We start from the raw sequence: 5686 nt of genomic DNA on the forward strand, positions 1-5686 counted from the left end.
AATACTAAAATACCATACCAAACCTTTGTTTAATTTACTTCCGGTCATTATTTCCGGCTAAATACATGGTCCAAAAAAGAACAATTAATTACAAGTAATAGAATGACTCACAAATCTTTTTATTTGTACTTCAAAACTCTTCATACGAAATACAAACGATTTAAAAGAACAGTTTTCCAACCGGAGTTTTTTTCCGGTTAAGTACATACGAATTATTCTAGCTTATTCAGCCTACGTTTATTGATCAAACAAGTATTTATAAGCTTTATGATTGGCTAGTAGAGACTTATGATATCATTAATCGCTTTCGGAGCAATTAACCCAAAGCCAGTCGAACACGCTATTAAACTTGGTTAGGCTACATTTTCCCGAAAAATGGAGGGGATAGTATTGGTACGAAAGAAGGGAGCGTTCCGATTGACCACGGTACGATTGGACATAACCAATCGATGATAAGAATTATCTAGTGAATTACTCGAACCAATCATTACAATCTATGTCCAATCGTACTGTAGTCAATCGAAACCCACTCCAAACGAAAACCTCTATACGATATAATTTTAATTTCTGTACATTAGTAACACTGTTTAAGTAGTGAGTCTGTTAGTTTGCGAAACCTTTGACAGATATGGGAGAGTGTAAACAAGAAATATCGAAGAATTGTAATTCTTTATAAATATTAATATAAAAAACATAATGGAGCATAAAATAAAAATAAAATTATATTAAAATGATGCAAATAAATGGAAACGTGGAGTGCACAGAGATAAACGAGATAAAAAAATAATTTTTACAAATATGTGAATATAAATGTATTTATAAATTAATAGATTATTATTATACACAATTGTATAATTTTAATGTTTCAGTTTTGATACATTAAAATTATACAATTGTATTAGGTATACAACTTTGCCTCCGCCGTTTTTTTTCCGAAATTCGAGGCTTTATTGTAAAAAACTTTATACATTTATGATTCAAAGTATTGTCCATCACTGACCACTACTTTCTCCCATCTTTCGTGCAGCGTACGAATCCCGCGTCGAAAAAACTTTTGAGGCGATCCACGAATCGATCCAATTTTTTACTTCTTCATAAGATCGGAAGTGCTAGTCAGCCAGGCCGTGTGCCATTGATCGAAACAGGTGATAGTCAGAGGGAGCAACGTCTGGAGAATACGGCGGGTGGGGTAAGACTTCCCATTTCGACGTTTCCAAGTATGTCTTGATCACTTTCGCAACATGGGGTCGAGCATTGTCATGCTGCAAAATCACTTTATCGTGTCTCTCGTTGTATTGCGGCCGTTTGTCTTTTAATGCTCGGCTCAAACGCATCAATTGCGTTCGATACCGATTGCCTGTGATTGTTTCAGTCGGTTTTAACAACACATAATATACTACGCCGGGAGCGGTGCACTTGGACACGGTGCATTTGGACACAGCCAATCACAGCACCGTGTGATTAGAGACATTTGTAGGGTTCTTTGGAACAGCGACTTGTGATTGGACTGTGTCCAATTGCCCCGTGTCCAACTGATATACATCCCACTACGCCGAGCTGGTCCCACCAAATACAGAGCATGACCTTGGAGCCGTGAATATTCGGTTTGGCCGTCGACGTAGAAGCATGGCCGAGAACTCCTCATGATTTTCTGCGCTTGTGGCTATCGTAATGAACCCATTTTTCGTCCCCAATCACAATGCGATGCAGAAATCCCTTCCGTCTTTGCCTTTCAAGCAGCTGTTTACAAGCAAACAAGCGCCGTTCAACATCTCTCGGCTTCAATTCGTACGGCACCCAATTTCCTTGCTCCTGAATCATTCCCATGGTTTTGAGGCGTTTTGAAATGGCTTATTGAGTCATTCCCAATAATCGTGCCAATTCTTCTTGATTTTGACACGAGTCTTGATCAAGTAATACCTCCAATTCTGCATCTTCGAAAACCTTCTCTCTTCCACCGCTATGCCGGTCTTCGACGTCAAAATCACCGTTCTTGAAGCGTTAAAACCACTCACGACACGTTCTTTCACTAATAGCGGCCTCACCATAAGTATTTGAGAGCATTCGATGAGCCTCAGCCGCAGATTTCTTCATATTGAAGTAGAAAATTAAAATCTTCCGCAAATGACGAGAATTTGGCTCGTAAACTGACATTTTCAATCAAGAATAACTTTATGATGCAGACACAAATCGAAATTAAATTATCGAATTTAAATTCGAGTCGGCAAGATGTACTCGTTGTACGATACTTGTTGCGCGGTAACTATGTTAGACGACATGTGTTACTATTTATGAAGCCTTTCGGAGACATTCCTAATTGCCCTGGAATTCAAGTGCGCGTTTCCACGCGAAACCAAATGCAAAAAGGCTTATAACCTGTCGAGAAACGACAGAGAGAAGAAAGAGCAATCCTCTTCTGGATTATCGCGATAGGGATATCGGAAAATCTCGTTTTATGTAAGACTTCTTGCCTGTACGTAACGCTCACCGAGTCTGGAAAAACGTATTTGACGGCTCGTTGCAAATGTTTCTATGAGGTTATGTTGACAGATGCCCAAGTTTATTGTATGATGTCTATAATCTATTTATTTCGACCACCACTTACCGCTAAAGCCATCTATAGGAAAACGGCGGAAGCAAAGTTGTACACCTAATATATAATATCATTATATCATTCATGATATCATTCATGTTTGTGGCATAATTCTTTGCAGTAAAATCATTTGGGAGCGGTGCACTTGGACACGGTGCATTTGGACACAGCCAATCACAGCACCGTGTGATTAGAGACTTTTGTAGGGTCCCTCGGAACAGCGACTTGTGATTGGACTGTGTCCAATTGCCCCAACTGATATACATCCAAATCATTTTGGCAACATCGTTAAATATGGAATGAAGTCTGTGCAAGATTAAAGACAAGTTTACACAAGTTTACACAAAGAAAATAGTAGAATAAATAAATGGATGATAAGTAAATATCAGATAAGTAGTTAAAATTTATATATATATATATATATATATATATATATATATGTATGTATATATTGTGACGACTTTTCTTACCGATACTGACAGACAGTCGCCTGTCCGCCTCGTCGACAAATTACCGCGGTCCCCGGATTTCGGTACGAACTCACCAACTCAAATTGGGCGCCAGGTGCGGTAAGGCCGCACCTCCTCACTAATTCGTATTCGCCAAAATCTCCAAGTTATAGCCAGTCGTCGATATCGCGGAAACTTAACGGGACCGGTAGCTCTCTTTTTAATTTGAGTCGGAGGAGGAATGGGTTTTATCGTTGCAGGCGGGAAGCCGAGGAAAAATGCAATTGTACTTTCGGTATAGATCTTTATTCGGTCGGTACAAGCACTCCAAGTGCGTTTTCTACTCTCTCGCACGCGTCGATACGTTAACTAATTGTACTTGTTCCGGTTCGGTTTTCTCGTATAGTTCTCGCGTGACCACTCCGCATGCGACGTTCCCGGGACGACAACTTCACTACACTAACACGCAAACAAATGGGAGGTCTTATAACAGATCGGACTCCTCCTCGCCTCCACTCCGGGCCTGTAGTCTCGTACGCTGGTGGTCGCTTTAGCCTCGTAACGGTCGCTCCGTGGACGTACGCCTTGGCTGGCCTAGATTGGGAATCGGTCACTCGCTGCCGAGATGTCCCACGATAGACGCTCATCCTCGATAGCGTTAACGCGAAGATAGCACCAAAGGTCGAGATTCCGGGCGGTATGCTCTGATTTTTCGATAACTCGATCGCGAACCCGTCGCGAGCCTCGAAAGTCGCGCGAAGTCTCTCTTCTCTCGCGTTGCTTCCGCTTTTTCTCCTCTCGGCGAGTCTCCCTCTCTCTTTCTTTCTATCTATCTCTCTCTCTCTAGCCTGTCTCGCCGGGATCTCGTTGTTTCCGCGGCACTTGCTTTGTTGTCGATCGTCGTCAGCTGTTGCGTGTCTGCTCCGCACCTCTCCTTCCCGCGTCCGGCAGCGTGCTGTAAACAAACATCGCCAGCGGCAGCCGAAATCGGAACGGTAACACGTTCTTATGTAAAGAAAGTTAAAGTGCCGTTATCCACGTACCATTTAAACGGCGACTTTCCCTGAGGCCGATGACGTTTCTTCCTTCTTCCTGTTCCCTCGGTGTCCTGTGGTCTCTTCTCTTCGTGGTCGGCGAGGTGAGTTGGGGCACATTTTCTCAGGACGCGCTGACCATCCCACTTGCGGGACCGTATTCGCTTTGCCAATTAACCCCCCTACGCTCGACCGATATGACCGTGGAAAGCTGTCGATTCTAATCGCGAAAAGAATCCGGGGCCGTTAGGCAAAAACCCTCCCCTCCGGTATGCACGAAATTTCACGAACGGACTCATTGCCCTTGTGACGGGCGCCATCCGGCCGCCACGTCACAATATATATGTATACATATAATAAAAGGTTAATTATCTATATATTGTCTGTGACTGCGGATATTGTTGGACCGATTCTTTCCTTTAATTCATTTTCTTGTTTCAGCTTCGCAGCAAACCATGTGCTTGCAGAACGTTTATAGTCAGAGGACAATCTCCTGCAGGATAAAATTGCCAAAGTGTGAGCCTTGATGTACATCATTGATGCATCATAGTTCTTTGCACCAGAATCAATTGTCACATGTGGAATAAAGTCTATACAACATGAAACAAGGAATACATAAAGAAGTAAATGGATAATAAAGGAACATATATCAGATAAGTAACTTATATTTACACAAAAAGTGATACTGAGTATCTATATGCTGTGAAAAATTGCACATGTCGGGTTGATTGTTGTTTTGTAATGAATTTTTTTATTTTAGCCTCCCAGTTAACCATGTGCTGGTCAAAAACACTTGAAATTATATCTAACATGGAATATAAGAGTATATCTGTTACCTGCAGTGCAGCGACAGATTGATGTAACAAACCAAGAGCAGGTTCGTGAAATATATTTTCCAATCTTTCTTTCATTGATGCCTTTGACAGGCCTTCTCGGTGTCCATTACCCTAATCTGTTGATTTTGGTTTCTTTCAACAAACAGGATATGTTACCTATATTCGCATATGTCACAATTTTATTATTGTGATTTGAGATTTATTATGTGATTTCAGAAATGGAAAACGTTTCTCAAACATCGAGGATCAATCCTGTAGCATTACTTTAGCAAGATGAAAAATCATATATTGGAAATGGAAAATGCAACAGCCATGACAAATCAAGGAATAACAAATATATAAATATATAAACACTAAGAAATATCAAAAGAAGAATAGGTACTATAAATATGTTTATAAATTTATTTCTCTTTTTCCTATTAATTCCGATAACGAATGTTGCATGAATGATGTACATCAAGGCTCACACTTTGGCAATTTTATCTTGCAGGAGATTGTTCTCTGACTATAAACATTTTGCAAGCACATGGTTTGCTACGAAGCTGAAACAAGAAAATGAATTAAAGGAAAGAATCGGTCCAACAATATCCGCAGTCACAGACAATATGTAGATAATTAATCTTTTATTATATGTATACATATATATTGTGACGTGGCGGCCGGATGGCGCCCGTCACAAGGGCAATGAGTCCGTTCGTGAAATTTCGTGCATACCGGAGGGGAGGGTTTTTGCCTAACGGCCCCGGATTCTTTTCGCGATTAGAATCGACAGCT

The 5686-nt window shown here is 40.9% G+C and overlaps 1 long non-coding RNA gene across 3 annotated transcripts; it reads left to right on the plus strand.

Moving 5' to 3' along the window:
* Nucleotides 1-3443: 3443 nt before the first annotated feature.
* LOC116851384 lies at nt 3444-5463 on the plus strand. Of its 3 annotated transcripts, none has more exons than XR_004379571.1 (4): nt 3444-4439; nt 4518-4953; nt 5129-5290; nt 5403-5463. It is a non-coding gene; the product is annotated as an uncharacterized LOC116851384 (long non-coding RNA). The 3 variants fall into 3 exon arrangements; XR_004379569.1 differs by having other exon boundaries at nt 3446-4180; XR_004379570.1 differs by having other exon boundaries at nt 3446-3739.
* The last annotated feature ends 223 nt before the right edge of the window (nt 5464-5686 follow it).

This window comes from Odontomachus brunneus, unplaced genomic scaffold (genome assembly GCF_010583005.1).
Source record: "Odontomachus brunneus isolate Ranch 3 - 2012 unplaced genomic scaffold, Obru_v1 Obru_scaffold_174, whole genome shotgun sequence".
NCBI lineage: Eukaryota > Metazoa > Arthropoda > Insecta > Hymenoptera > Formicidae > Odontomachus > Odontomachus brunneus.